Raw genomic sequence first — 16,338 nt, forward strand, 5'->3', positions numbered from 1 at the left:
AACTTAATTTTCTGTAATTTATTTAAACTCTGATTGCATCGAGTTGTCTTGAAGAATGGAGTCCATGTAGAAAATATAAATTTTTGTGTTTGAGTCAGTTTTACGAATAGTACCAACAAATACTGGTATTTACAAGGTATAATGGCAACTTAGTAAAAAACTGTCAATTACCTCTTAGTGATATGGTCATATAATTACGAGCTACTGTTTAAGATTTGGGCAGCTAGTTGTTCTCCGCTTTTAAGAGGGTTGTTGGTCTTGTTTCCTCTTTCAATTGTTCTATGTTTTTTTTCTGTTTTTGTCGTAGCTGTATCTTAGGTGTTCTGGTTTTGTGGTGTAGCTTTAATGCCTAGAAAGTCTTAGTTGGTATATATGTATGTGGTATTTGCAGAGCACCAAAGTTAGCGAATGGCAGCAGAGTGCTGTAAAGGGTCAAAAGCAAATAGCCAGTCAACAAGCTTATTAAAAGAGTAGCTGAATTCAAATAGCAGATGCAGAATGTTGCTCCATCTTGATGCAGCATTCTTTAAAGTGGTGTCTCTTCAGCTCCTTTCAGGTGACCTTAGCGAATAACTTTTGTTTTTCTTCTTTTAATACATACAGATATATGTATCGAGAGGGACATTTAGTCAGACCTCTCCATCCATTGGTTCACGTTTCACTTCCACCCACTACAGTTTAGTGCCACTTCAGCCTTTTGGTCCCCTCACTTCGAGTAACTGCTTGCATATCTGCGACAAAAAGAGCTTCTTAAGTGCCAGGGACAGTTGGGCAAATGTGTCCTTTAGCACAAAACGAAATAAAAACTTCTGTCTGTAAATAAAGATGTTTTCTTTTTCAAGAGCCTTGCAGCTTCCCACACACTGCTGCCTGGGCCCTTGCTGCTCCTTCCAGTGTGCTGCATGTTGCGTGGGCCCAGCAAGCTTCTCCCATCCTTAAATGGCCAGACATTTTTAATGCCTTTGTCATACTTTATAGAAAAAACATTACAAGATATTCTCCTCCTGCATGCAAGTATGCGGATGCATGGGCGGCTATTTAAAAATAAAATAATTCCAAGATTGCTGCGTATAGATGTGGCTGCATGGATGGCCTTCTATTATGGTTTTGAATAAAGTTTTTATCAAAAGCTGTTACAAGAATCCCCCATGCATCTGTATGCATGAGCCCAAATAGGCAGCCATCTTAGAATGCTTTTGATTACCCTTTAGCATTACTTTACCATTCGAAGATGCCCACCATTTTGCTTTCTTGGACAGGTGGAGTAATATTTATTGATAGGAGTTGAGAACAAGCATTGACAAAGCCACTAGCTCTGAAACTGAACTTATACTAAAATGGTCCTGAGTGACTAGATTAAGAAGGCCTGTTACTATGTCTCTTTTTTTTACACTACATTGTCTCCAGCCTGATGGTGTCCTGCCTGTGGTTGTGCTGAGAGCCACCAAGGGTGGCGAGCTGGTCAGCTAGGTAGGTAGGGTGCTGTTGGGATAACTTTGTAGATGATGCAGCTGGTTTAAAAAAAAAAAAAAGGTGAATGCCGGCAAGGGGAATCAGTGGGGGGGCCATCAAGGAGGGGGAGGCATGTTCTTCTATTTCTTAAGGCTCTTGACGAGGCATAGTGCTTCATGTCGGATGCCCTAAAGTAGGCAGAGTGACCCTTTGGAGAGCGTGGCGAAAGGCATTGTCACTATTTAGGTGGAATAGCAACAGGGCTTTCACAACAGTTCTAAAGATGCATTCTGGGTGCAACATTTTTAGTTTCTTTATTAGAGCAAGTCCGTACAAGGTCACTTTGGTTTTCTTGGTAATATGCTCCTTGGGGGTGGAGTCTGTATCCAGGGTAAATCCGGGTAACTTGGAGTTAAATGAAAGTTGGTGTTCCAATCTTTTGAGGTTCAGTTTGTTGGTCTGTGTTTGGACAAGCTGGTTATTGAGAAATCGCAAGGTTTCTGTTTTGGTGTGATTGGGCTTCATGTAGGTACTGGAAATCCATTTCTGAAAGAAGTGCAGGCATTGCTTGAGGCATTGTAGGTCTGGAACAGATGAGACCTTCAAGTAGTATTGGACATTATCTGTCCATTGGTGCACTTTGATGCCATTTTACCATGAATAAGGTCCCAAGAGGCTTCACATAGTGGCTGCAGAGGATGGTTGTGAAGATAGAACTCTGAAGGCCAGGAGGTGATCAGGAGTTTCTAGGAAAAGGAACTTCTAGAATATGGAAGTGTTCATGTAATGAGGCTTATGACGTTTGGATAGATAGGAGGACGACCAGTGAATCCCATTCAAAACATTGGTTGGCCTTGTCTGCCTTTGTGTGCTCCACTGTTTGGATGAATGTTATGTGGAAGTTAGGTAGCGTTTTCCAGAAAGAAGAATGTGAAAATGTCTCTTGGTATGTAATTAATTATTTACAAAGCACACTTCCACCAACGAGGTCTCATGGCTGTATATTTGTTGTCCATTGTTATAAACAAATGCACAGCCAACCAGGAATTGGTGTTCTTCTTGATCCAAAGACCTCACTTTTGATAGACTGTCAGGGTGAAGGAGGCAGATGGCTTTGTTTGTGGATTTGGTGGCTTTTTTCCCTTGACTTATCCAACAATTCCCAATTCCAAATGTGTTACTCAGCTCTAAGTAAACAATGGGGTTTCCGCACACTTTGAGAAAACATTTTGAGTTTTTATACTTCTAAGAAAATTGAGAGAGAAATGATCATAGATTACATTGCCTCACTTTGAATTATACGATGTGTGTCTACAAAATCAAAACGTGCAGACTTAACGGATGCACTGTTGTTCTCTTGTCATGGGTTTACATGAGTTATGGTTGTGAAGGCTAAGCTGAACATGCAGCAGCCCTCAATATTTATGATGTGTTACCTTAGTTTCCCATTCACCTTCATCTTTTTTGGTTTGGGGGTGTGTGGAGGGGAGCACCCATGATACCACAGTTAATTGTCAATAACCAATCAATTAATTTATAGTATTTCAGTTTCAGATATTTCACTTTTCTTTTTAATTTACATTTTAGAATATGCAGCCTTTGTAAGAACTGTAGAAAGTTGCTAGTTGTTGGCCAACCATCCTTCTTATGAGAATTGTCTAAAATGTATGATCGAATTCACTCTGCTTCATACCAAGGTCAAGCCTAAGAAAGAGGAGCCTGGTCTATCTGTTTATGGAGCACAGCACCAGAACACAAACCTGTTCAATTATTAAGTTCAGGTATATCAGGACATCTCTTGTATGATCTTATGTGATGGCTAGGAAAAGGAGCTTCAAGAAGACATACCGAAAGAGTGGCGTATGCTCTTCCTACATGATTATCTTCTCTTCTGCTGAAAGAGTGCTTATATAGCACTGATTATGCTCAATACACTGGGACTGGGTTTGTTGTGCTGACAAGCCAGTGATCAAGGCCATAGGCCTAAGGGGTTCTAGTGGAAGCTATCAGATGACATAGGTATGGAACGTTACATTAAAGGCTGTAGGCCAGACTTCTTCATTGTTAAAAGCCTATGTTAAAGCCAGTAGTTTTTAATGCTGGATTAAACTTGTAGAGAGAAGGGTTTGGTGCTGGTTAGCCCCTAGACAAGCCCTGCAAGTAGAAGAGTTACACTGCAATAATTCTTGCTCTATAACCTTTTAGGAGGGGGGTTATATTTTGTTACAGTATTATGGTACATATTTATAATTTCAAGTCTAACATTTACCTTTGTGTTATTCAATGTACTTTGTTAGGTCTGTCCTGGTTGTGTGCTTGGCTCCTCTAATTAAAAATATCATAAAAATACTTCCATGCTTACACATATGTAGAGGGGTTTTGGACCACCCCTCTTCATCCATTCAAATATTGCTTCTGTCATGACAGAAAATAGATTGAGGGCAGTTGGGCAGCCCACTTTGGCCATTGGTTCTCTTACCTTGTGAGTGACTGCATTTCACTTAAATGCATGTACACATCCCCTTAAAAATGAAAGTGCTCTGGTACTGAGCCTAGTGGACCAACCCTCTAGTTTTCCTTGTTGTGTTTTTATAGGTCCTCATTTATTTTTTATTTTTGAGTGCCTGGCAGTTTCAACAGACAGTGCTACCCAAAAGCTTGCTTGTCACTTATTTCACCTATAATGCTTTGCGTTACACATGGCCTCTAGTTTTGAGCCAGGTGGCCCCTTTGAAATAGTATTATCCATGGTGTGTCATTGTTTTACTGTTCCAAGATGACAACCAAATTTAGAAGCAGGATATCTGCCATTTTGGATCGGCAGTGATACTGAGAAGGCACTTTTCGGCTGTACCTTCTGCCATTGTCAATGCTTGTTTTATATGGGCAACAGTTATACTTATTAATGATTATTGTTATAGCCATGCCTTTAGAATTTGTTATCTGACCAGCATTCCCAGTCTCCCAGCCTTTAAATCTAGCGGATTGTAGTGTGGAGAAGCTTGTGAATGAACAGTACTGTAATAAACTCTGTGAGCAGCATGTCTGCTTTAATATCCTGTTCAATGGTCTGGGGGTATTCACAAGACCTTCTACTGAATGACCTTTCAAGCTGGCCTGAGAAAGTTGGGAACATGGGGCTCTGGATGCTGAAACTCTGAAGACCACTTACTAATATTACTATAGCTGTTTGCATGTAGATATTTAGGGCAAGTCAATAGTTTGTTTTTAATGTGTCTCCTATTAATTTTATTCCCTTTTCAGATTTTTATGCACCGAGGACATTTTGGAGTTCACAGAACGTGGAAACAAAAGGATTATGTATATGTTCACTGTCTGAACTGATCTGCACTTAATCAGAAGATCAGAATCCAGTGTATAGGAGTATGTGAACTGTAAGTATATAATGCAGTCCACTTTTAATGTTTTGTTCTCATCAGCATTGCGTTCACTTGTGTTAGAAATGGTGTCTCTAGTTGGCAGTGGTTTGCCCCCTGTCCAAGTAGAGACCCTTGCTCTAGTCCAGGTCAGGGAGTTACACAGCTAAGATAAACCCTCTTGGTAGTTTGGCACGATAAGTCTAGCTTATCTCATAGGCAATGTGTAAAGTATTTACACACACATACACACACACACAGTAACACAGTGAAAACACCACAAAGGTACTTCAGATCAATTTAGAAAAATAGCCAATATTTATCTGAGTAAAACAAGACCAAAACGACAAAAACCCAACACACACAAGTAAAGATATCACTTTTAATGGTTTAAATGAGTCTTATTCCATAGGAATCAATGGTTGCATGTTTTTAGCACAAAATACCTGGGATACGTCAAAAACAAGCTGAGTCGGGCCGCAGGGGAGGTGAGGTCCCGAAAAATCAAAGCGATGAGTTGGTTCCTTACTGCTCAGGGGAGGTTATGCATCAATTCTTTCCTCGTAGGAAAGGCGATGCGTTGATTTCCAGAAACTTAGCCTAGGTTCCTTACTGCGGTGTGGAGGTGATTAGAAATTGACCCCCAGGGACCAGACTCACTGATGATGGAACCATGGTGAAACAGGCGCTGGGTCAAATCTGCAGGTGCTGCGTCAATTTTTAATTTTTTTTCTTTCAACACTGGCAGATGAAGTTTGTGATGTCCCTGAGACTTCTAAACATGAGGCAAGCTCAGTTCAAACCCTTGGAGAACCTTGGGAAGCAGGATGTAGAAAGCAAAGTCCAGTCCTTTCACTCTCAGGACAGAAGCAGCACACTAGCACAACAAAGCAACAGGCGGAGTGGCAGGCCCTCCTACAGCATGTAGCTCTTCTTACTGGCAAAATATCCTTAGTCCTGAATTGTTGTAACCTTATGTCATAGGTCCAGTACTTATACTCATTTCTGTCTTTGAAGTAGGCAAAATTCAAAGAAGTCTTTTGGTGTGCACAAGACCCTGCCTTTCCCTGCCCCGGCTCTGGCCACACCCTGGGGGTTGGAGGCTGCTTTGTGTGGGGACAGGCACAGCCCTATTCAGATGCAAGTATCGGCTCCTCCCATCTCTCTAGCTCCGGAAGACCCATCAGGAAATGCAGGGCACACCTCAGCTCCCTTTGTATGACTCTCTAGAGTGAAGTCACAAACAGCCCAACTTTAATCCTCTCCCAGATGTGTATTCCACAGCCAGGCAGAGGCACAGAATGGTTAAGCGAGAAAATGCCCACTACCTATAAGTGGCATTTTCAAACTTATACTTCAGAAACCGACCTCACCAAAAGTTTTATTTTAAGTTGTGAGTTCAGAAACTCCATATCTCTAGCTGCTCTTAATGGGAAATTACACTGGAAAGATATTTCAAGGCAATCCCCATGTAATCCTGAGGGAAAGATACTCCTTGCAATAGTGAAAAACGAGTTTAGCAGTATTTCACTATCAGGACTTGTAAAACACACCACTACATATCCTACCTTTTAAATACACTGCACTCTGCCAATGGGAGGCCTTAGGTCTACTTTATGGGTGACTTATATGTAGCTAAAGGGAAGGTTTAACCCTGACAAGTGGTTGCACTTGCCAGGTCAAAGTGGCAGTTTAAAACTGCCCACATAGACACTGCAATGGCAGGTTTGAAACATGTTTACAGGGCTACTCATGTGTTTGGCACAAACGGTGCTGCAGGCCCACTAGTAGCATTTGTCGGGACCACGGTGCACTTTGCTAGGGACTTACTAGTAAATCAAATATGCCAATCATGAATAAACCAATCACCAATACAATTTAGGCAGGGAGCACTTGCACTTTAGCACTGGTCAGCAGTGTTAAAGAGCCCAGAGTACCAATGCCAGAAAAAAACGAAATGCAGCACACAGGCAAAAGTAGGAAGTCCGAGGCAAAGCGTTTGGAGATAACCCTGCAAAAAGGGGCAATTTCCAACAACCTGGTTGCTTATTGGGGTGATTCAGTGTCACTTTGCAGAATATCTTCTGGTTAAAGCTGTAGTGTTTCTTATTTAAATATGCCTTCTTCATTGGTGATGGATTATTTGCCATTTCAATTATCGGACGTCAGTGTATGGTGCTGTACTTTGAAGATTAACACCAAATTGCATTTGTTTAGAGGTTCCAAATATTTAAATAAGTCAGACATCTGAATGTGAAACTACCCAGAAAACAGTGCAACATGTGTTTTTCCTTTATACAACCGTAATGTGAGTGTAAATGAGCAACTTGGGGTACCTGATTTAGAGTTTGGCGGACAGGTTACTCTCACAAACATGATGGATATCCCGTCCGCCTTATTGCGTTTTCCACAGCATATAATGAGATTGTAATTCGGCAGACGGTATGTCCATTTCCCACCACGTCCATCACTTTTGTACCACCACCACCTTGTCTGTCTGTTTGACCGCCTCTTCCCCCACTGCTGCCCATTTTATTTCCACACACCCTCCACCTCCATAGTGCTTAACAAGGGCGCCCAGCACTATTTTTACACATATTGCACACCAGCATGAGCTTCTGTGCAACAGGTCTGAAATGGGAAAAAAACGCTGTTATCAGGTGAGTGCTGGCTGAGTCACTGTGAGTTTAAAAAAAAAAAAAATATATATATATATATATATATATATATATATTTATTTAAGGCATGTTGCACAGCAGCTCGTTCTGCTTTGCAACATGTCTAAGAACATTGACCAAACCAATAGATCTCGCCAATATGAACCCTATTGGCTTTGCCCGTGCTTGTTGTGATGTGGAAACGCTCAGCATTACCAATATTTGTGATATTCACTGTTTCTCTTTGCTTCCAAATTATGCAAACACTTTGCAGAAGAGCAGTTTTTTTTTTTTTTTCACCCGTCCCCTGTTCATCCTGTTGCTTAAATACTTTGACCTGATGGCTGTTTCTTTCATTTTTTATTTCTTTCTCTACCATTAAGCGCTGCATTCTTGTGTAATGTTTAACATTATTTTATTTTTATAATTGGTCACATTCTGGATTTTTTGACTGTTCTTTACTACTGGCTTACACTATTACTGAATTACCACCGACAACCAGATTTGTTTGCGCTGGTTGCCCTGCTAGCACAAAGTATTTTTTAGGTGAGAGAAACAAATGTAGAATGAATGTAATGATGGTCTTTTGTAGTTACCAGTCACGGGCCTCGATCATGTCTGAACTGCTAATTGTTGTAAGTGTTGCTGTCAGCAATCTAAGTACCAGACAGACCGATGCACTAAAGGGAAACATGTCCTTTACTGTCTGTGCTGAGTTGTCTACAAAGCATGTGTCACTAGTTGGTCAGTGCATCAGATTGTTGTGTGGCCCCCAGGTTCCAGATTTATAGAATCACATTGACTTCCTTAGGCCATGGTCCCTCCTGTTTCTGGTGGAGCTTGGTCATGTAGTACTAAAATAAGTTGGATGTTTTTTCACTGTCTGACGGTGAAGAAATTGGTGCAAGCAGTGAACTGGATCTTGCTAGCACACAATTGTTTGCCAAGCTCTGTTTCACTGCCCCTGGGAATCAATCTAAGGGCACAGTCTTCATTTTTAGCCTCCAATTTCAAATTCCTTCACGTTTACAGAGCACATTTATAGGAGCTGAAGAAGTTGGAGTTGAAAAATATAGATGTTGTCGCCCATCCTCCTACGTCATTATTTTGAAGAGTGCCATTTGGAAAAAAATTCCCAGATGTAAGATTGTGTAATAAGTGCTGAAGAGCATAAGAACAATGCAGTGCTGACAATGCAGTCCACGTGCTGGGGAGGACTATATGATTTTGACTGTTCTGATGAAAGGTCTCTATATATCCTTGAAGGATTAAGGATTAATATAGGGCAGCCACAATAGACTAGAGAAGACATTTGGACGACATTATCAAGCGAAACCGGGCAAGACATGGCCAGTTGACTCGTTATAGTTAAACCCTAGATGACCGATAAAAGTATTATTTGCAGAGAATGTTGGTAAAGTCTTATTTAGGATTGCTCAAAAGGTGTAAGTTTATTTAAAGTTTTTGGTGATCCCTTTATTCAGCCTTTATGCAGTTTCATACAGGGAGGGGGTCGCGTGCAATAAAGATAGGACTCTACCACTTGTCTACTTTGAAACTCCATGGTCTCGTTCATATTTCAAGAAGTCCTCTTGTGTATCAGTAATAGTATTCTGTAACGTTTTTAAGCAGGAGAGTGAAAAAAGAATGGTGCCCTAAACCTATGTGGCTGAAATATCTCCAGTCATCAAGAATACCGATCTCAGGTCTCTGACAAGGTAGAGACCATGGGTGCTGCTAGAGAGCTTCGTCTTCAGTTAACAGCGAAGAATAAACAAATCCTTACTTCTTTACAGAGTCTTTGGTAGTCTTAACATTGAACCTTGGGCATGCTGTGTAATCCAAATCGTGTATCCTGCTCCCTAGCTAAAGAAGTGGTTAAGGGGATAGGGCAGGATTTAATTGCCTAGAGAACAACTGCTAAGATACTTGTAGTACTGCACATAATCTTACTCTGAATTTTGTTGTTGTTTGATCAGCCATTACTGGAGGGTTTTCTTGACAAGTGTAATGCATCCATACCACTGACAACTGGACCTGAGACAGCTGTGTAAATTTGGACTCTTGAGAGTTTGGTAAGTATGATTGGCTCTTTAGTAATCGAGGATGGGGATTATCTCTGTTTGCATCACAGGGATTTTATAGGTGCTTTTTAAGGGCATGAAAACCACCTGGTAGACGACGGAGGATACAGCCTATTTTTGTTTTTTTAATCTCCTTGTGGTATGAAGGAGAGGTTTTGCCAGTCGGTTGCCCCTAGTTTCAGCCCATCTGTATTTACTTTATATAGTCAGAGGCACCATTGGTACATCCAGTTTTGGAAATGCAAATTGCTACTGGGTGCTAGTCTGCTGTTTTGCACTGTGTGTCTGAATTTGGGTGTTACAGGAATACATGTGATAGAGTATAATGGGCGTCGAAAATGCAGGCATGCAGAACTAAAGAAGCCTATCAACTTGTTTGTTCTGTTTTTACATTACAACAGTACACCGAGTTAGGGCTTTGTATAATATTACCTAGCTAAATGACTGATCAAAATACAATTATCAATGGTATTAAAGGCTGCAGATCGATCCAATAGTATGAATGTGCAATCATGTCCACAATTAATACGTCCAGGAGCTCTCTTCTTTAGAAGACTGTGTTAACTGGGAAGGGCGGGTGTCAGACTGCTAGCCTTTGGGAACACCGTTGTTTTCGAGGTATGGGGATAGTTGAGAAGAGATTTAATAAGAAAGAATGTAGTCTCTTTTCGTGTTGCTGAACCATTGTTCTAAGAATCGTGCTTCATCTCTGTTATTAATGACACAAAGGAGTGACCAAAACTACCAGCCAAGGTGTGAATGTTCGGCAAAAAAAACGAACATGGCTCCCAGGGCAGTTGTTTATTTCGTTAAAGCACATTGGGAAGACTTTTCTCACATTGCATTTGCAAATGGGCTCTGCTGAACCCTATTTCAGAGTTTTATATCTTATTAATCTAGTCAGCAATATACGTAGCCATATATTTCAATGTACTTTTAGTTTTGAACCTAATCACATTTATAGATCTTAAATGCAGCATATCTACCTACAACTAAAAGAGATTCGCTTAACACATGCTTTCCTGCAGTGGATCTGGCCTTGGTAAATCACATTTTCAATTCTAATTTGACATTGATATTTTACATTTTATGTTTTTTTTCCTAAGATCAGTTGATCTACCTTGGTAAAAACATGCTGTGTTAAAACGTGCTTAATTATTTGCATTAAAGCTTTAGAGCCGACTCTAATATAGCTTAGTGAGTCACTTTCCCTGTGGGAGATAAGTGATTTTTTGTGCTGCAAATGACTCTAAGCTTAGCTGTTTGTATCTGTAAATGGAACGCCAATAAAGCGGATGTAAATCTGTAGTCTGTGTTCATATTTCCAGACCCTTGCCTAGAGAGTGTTATGTATTATGTGTCTTCATGAACGTCCTTTTGAGCTTGTGGTTAAAAGTATATTGGATATAGTATGTCCTTATTGGAGCTGTAGGTTGAGCTTCAAAGACTTGCTTCATATATGTTGCAGCAATCATTGCTGCCCTCGAGTCTGGTGTCTTAGAGAATGTTGAAATAGTCTTAGTTTGTTGTCTTTGTATTTTAATTCTGTGGCAGGAAAGAACCAAGTTTTTAACGCTGCCAAGGGATCAAGGGCCAGATGTAGCAAAGAGATTGTGCCTCGCAAATAGCGAAAATCGCCGTTTGCGAGGAGCAAATGCCTCTTTGCTATGCAGAAATGCATTTTGCGAGTCGGATCCGACTCACAAAATGCATTTCCGACTCGCAAATGTATTTGCGACTCGCAATGCGATTTAATTCCATTTGCGACTGCAAAAGCGGTCGCAAATGGAAGCGCAGTTACCATCCACTTGAAGTGGATGGTAACCCAGTCGCAAACGGGAAGAGGTCCCCATGGGACCCCTTCTCCTTTGTGACTGGAATAGAAAATATTTTTTCAGAGCAGGCAGTGGCCCTGAAAAAATCCGAAACTAAAGTTTTCGATTTTTTTTTTTTTTTTTTTTCAAAGTGCAGCTCGTTTTCCTTTAAGGAAAACGGGCTGCACTTAGAAAAAAAAAACTGCTATATTAAAAAGCAGTCACGGACATGGTGGTCTGCTGTCTCCAGCAGGCCACCATCCCCGTGAGTGCCCCTACTCGCAATGGGGTCGCAAACTGCGACCCACCTCATTAATATTAATGAGGTGGGTCTTTGCGACCCCATTGCGAGTTGCAGAAGGTGTCTGAGACACCTTTCTGCATTCCAAATTGCGACTTGCAATTTGCGAATCGCAGGGACTCGCAAATTGCAAGTCGCCATTTGGATTTTTCGTACATCTGGCCCCAAGTTCCAAGGCTGGCTAGAGAAGGAGGTCCCACCAGCTTGCAACGTTTCGAAGCAACAATCAAAAGAAGGGGTATCTGGTTTGACTAAATGAGTGGAGTTTCTTTTGATGTAAGTGCAGTTCAGTTCCAATGATTGCAGGATGAACAATGCTTTTTACTTTGAAAGTGTTGTTTGTGTTTAGCCGCAGGTAGCTAAAGTATGTACATGGTATTTGCGATGCAAGTCCACATTGATATTTTGAGTGGCTGTCTTGCAGCTGTATTCTCAGGTCTCTGTAATTTCTGTAGTATTAACAGAGATGCGCCAAGGTACAGTCAAGTGGCATAGTAAAAAAACACTACTAAGGAAATGGAACCTGAGTTTTTGGAGGGAGCCATGGTTTTGGAATATTTGCTGAAGGTAGCTCATCATGTAGACGTTTTGGCGTCCAGATGTCCTTGTGATATAAGTGAGTCATCACCCTTAGGTTTACAACTCAGCTGCACTCAATGGCGAGAGGCCGAGCTCTTGAGGCCAGATGATTGACTGTAACAATCCATTTGCCGGACATTGGTAACTCGGATTTTGCGATATTTAGCTTGAAGTTGCTATCGTTGAATAGTCCATTGCTTGTATCCATTTTCCAAAGGTGCCCGGGCCAAGATCCAGTGGATTGTAGGAAGAGATGAAGTAGATGAAAAAGGGAATGAGCATCTGGAGAGTTGCAGCTGTGATTGTGGAAAGGCCCAATAAATTGGATGCCCTGTACTAGAGCCTGCTGGGGTGATATTCAAGGCCTAGTGAAGAATGATGTAAGAAATTGGGGTATTAGTTGAGTGGAGTGAATACCCACCTTAAGTAATCCCCACAACCGTTGTCAGTGTGACCTATTAACATTACTAAATCAAACAGAGCTTAACCCCTTTGTAATTACAGCACAGAGAAGACCGGCTTAAGTTGGAGGCAATGTGAAAGATACGTATGCAGTATCAAAAGCATAATAAAGTCAAAATACAACACAAGAAAAATCCCAAACCAATTTAGGAAAAGGAATATTTTATTAAATAGAATGATGCTGAAAATGACAAATCCAATAAGCGAAACCTGAGTTGTGAATTTGTAAAGTTGAAATGTCAAAATAGCACCACAAAGTGTTAAGCTCCAGTTTTAGTCATATGGTTGCACTTCATTGGTACCTAGGTGCAAGCTAAGGCCAACTGCAATGGAGTGTGTGCCGAATACAGAAATTGGGTTTGACCCGGTCATAAGTCTTACCTTCGGACTTAGTCTGAAATTAAAGTAAATAAATCCTCAGCGGGGCAAGACAACAGGATGTGGCCAAACAGGGTTCCACATTATCTTATAGCTGCTGGATGGCATTTCAGTGAAGCTGTTGACTTTTGGCAGGGAAGCACAGAGTAGGAGAAATTTGAATTGTGCACCCAGAGAAGGTCCCTTCATGACTGGATACCTTTGGAGCTTTCACCTGGTGAAAATGTCTTGCTTCATACTTAGTAACTTTTTTGGAGCTTGTATTCTTCCAGTGGGGCAAGTCTGCAGAGTGCAGCCGAAGAGGGCTTCACAAGTCCAGATACTTCTCAGAGGTTCAGCTGACTCAGAAGTTCTGCTTCGAAAAGCTCCAAGCAGGAGCAATCTGAATCTTTGGCCCAGCAGCAACACACCTCTACGTTAGATCGGCTTGACAGTTTGTTCCCGGTCCTGTGGAGGTGTATGGAGCCAAAAGTTTTCTGTGTCCCAGGTTTCAGGAAAAATGAGGAAGAATACATGTAGACACCAGCCGAAGGTCCAGCACCTTCGTGACACCCCTTGCGGATCAAGATTCACTCCAGCAAATGCCAGCAGCTGGATTCAGGGCAAGTCCAGTTGGAACTGGGCAGGTGTAGAAAAGGCCTCTTATAGCTTGAACAGGAGGAGGCTTGGAGTCCACCTTTTTTCCCTAAACAAAGTTTATTGGCATTTGTATGATCAGTAAAAACCAAGACGCAGATCCTAAACAAAGACAGCAACCATAATCGGTTTCGCCGTATCCCAACAATCACCATGTCCCCAACACACTTTGCATGTTATTGCACACCCTCACAAGCAAGGCAAGCCAGAGCCCTGCAGGACACAGAGTATCACATGAAAATAGCCAAATACATCCAACAAAGAAACCTCCGCTCAAGATTGGCACCCCGCCTTAGAACACCACCATACAAGAAAAGGACTATAGGTGGTACATACTTCTCCGTTCAAGCAGCCAAACTATGGAATTCATTACCCCCAACTATAAGAGCCACATATAACTTTCTTGTCTTCAGTAAACTACTCAAGAGTTGGCCCTTTCCTTCATAACCACCATATTCAAACAACTATGGACTGCCTATGTCTATGTTGATAAATATTTTTTCTGATTGTGTATATTTCTAGTTATGTATCGCTACTATGTCATAGCAATAAAATACACACACACTCTTTAAACCTGTTTAAGTAAGTATATTTACCCATGGTTCTAAATATGTATTGTATGTACATATGTGTGTGTGTGTGTGTGTGTGTGTGTATATATATATATATGTTGTTCTGTGCTTGGCATGTTCGTGGTCATTGCATGGCTCCTGGGTGGGTTGTTATACTAGATATCTATGAATCCCTGCTCTCATCTTATCACACTTATCTACCCATCATCATATGTCATGTCTCTATCAATCTATCCTCCATTCCCACTCTGACTCATCCCAAATCCATTCTACTACTTTCATCTCCTAAATAACTCTGCCTAAGCTCTTCCCTCCGCTTCCACATCTAACTCACCAAACCTCACTTTACTACCATGACCTCCCAAACAACCCTACTAAATTCGCCCTAATTTATCTCAACCCACTACTATGATCTCCCTAACCCCTTCCACAGACTCTTCCCTCCTCCATCCTCCTAAAACTCATCCCAAGCCTAAATCCTATTACCAAGTACCATATACTCCCAATTAACACATCTGGATTTCTTTCCTCCTTCACCCCTCCATTACTCCAGTCAATCTAACTAACAAATTTGCATATTCGCGGCTCAAATTAACTCATAATAATACTAAAACTGTACTCATATTTCCCGATACTAATCCATCACTAATTCTTGTTGGCTTCCGGAGTAGCGTGCTACTCGCCGAAAAGTGCTTTGACGCCTCGTCAGGGGTAGTAAGTGCCATATAAATACTATTACAATACAATACAATGAGTTCCAGGAGGGGGAGCATTGCTGCACATCATGGGACCTGTCCAGGTGGTCACTCAACATCCCCCTCTCGCTAATTTCTTGCCCCCATGTTAGCCCCCCTACTGCTGATTCAGTTCAACTGCTCAACCCCAGGCTCTTCCAAGGCTGCATCCTCCTCAGAGCCTTCATCTGCCTTTTTCAGCTTTTCCTCCAAGGCCTCCCAAGCTCTTGCAACATCTATGGACCACGCCCCTCTTTGCGTCTCTCAGGAGGACAACACTTTCATAATCTGCACATCGGAGCATCTCTTGTTTCCACCCATCTATCATAGGGCCCACCACTGACTTCCAGTTGAACATAATTTGCCATTTGGCCAGGATAAGGGATAAGTCCAATAATGTGTACATAACCTTGTGTTTAGCAGGGTATGGGTAGTATCCCAGCAGCCTCACTGTTGGCGACATAGCTATAGCGTGACCTGTAACAGCATTGAACAGCGCAGGGATATCACCCCCATAAGTTGTGAGCGCAAAACAGTCCCAAACCATATGCAAGAATTCTGCACCTAGCAAACCACCACAAGGGCAAGCAACATTGGTCCACAGTGAAATCTTATTAATTCTGCAAGCGGTCAGTTACACCCTACACAGAAAAAGATAAATTAATCAGTTTAAACCACGTGTTCCTAGACACCTTAGGATCCACCTCCTATTTTTCTTTCAGAGCTTCTAATGAGGCATCTATGTCCTTTCTAAGAGCAATGAACAATCCTAGTGTCTCCAGCAGAGGCACAGAGAAAGTGGCAGCTGTGATGCATTCGAGGTGTCCCGACCAGGTCCCCCAAAGCACCACCACTACTGCCCCATGCACAAGAAAGTAACCGGAAGGCATGTCATATTCGGTCTGCAGGTCCTCAAACGGCATTCGCTCCCTCACTCCATAACGAGCCTCAATAGCTCCTATGTCCTGCTCTCCCCAAGTCTGGAACCAACCCCGGTGGTCCTCTGTGAGACGGTCGACCAGTTAACACAGTGGAATACTTGGCGAGTATGGGTGTTTCACTTTAGTTTTCGGCAAGCAGAGTCAAGCAATATTTAGCCAGTTCCCGCAATTCCTGTGTGTTCACCTCCGCACGGCGGGGCTTTAGCAGCAATTGTGTCAGCCATTACCTCTGGGGCCCCTCAAGGTCATATAGAGCAAATTCTTCTTCACCCACCCGCACCCAGTGCAGCTCCCACTGCAGTTGAGCCACTAGATAGTATGCTTCAAAGTTTGGAGCTGTCAAGCCTCCTT

At 41.9% G+C, this 16,338-nt stretch overlaps 1 protein-coding gene across 1 annotated transcript in view; it reads left to right on the forward strand.

Annotated features, from left to right (window-relative positions):
• Positions 1-16,338, forward strand: part of OSBPL8 (oxysterol binding protein like 8) — a 943,374-nt gene that overhangs the window by 60,915 nt on the left and 866,121 nt on the right. Inside the window, exon 2 of the mRNA XM_069229570.1 lies at positions 4,717-4,847. The gene's annotated coding sequence lies outside the window, so the exon portion shown is untranslated. The remainder of the gene's footprint in view (positions 1-4,716; positions 4,848-16,338) is intronic.

The sequence above is a fragment of the Pleurodeles waltl genome, chromosome 4_1 (genome assembly GCF_031143425.1).
Source record: "Pleurodeles waltl isolate 20211129_DDA chromosome 4_1, aPleWal1.hap1.20221129, whole genome shotgun sequence".
Classification (NCBI taxonomy): Eukaryota; Metazoa; Chordata; class Amphibia; order Caudata; family Salamandridae; genus Pleurodeles; species Pleurodeles waltl.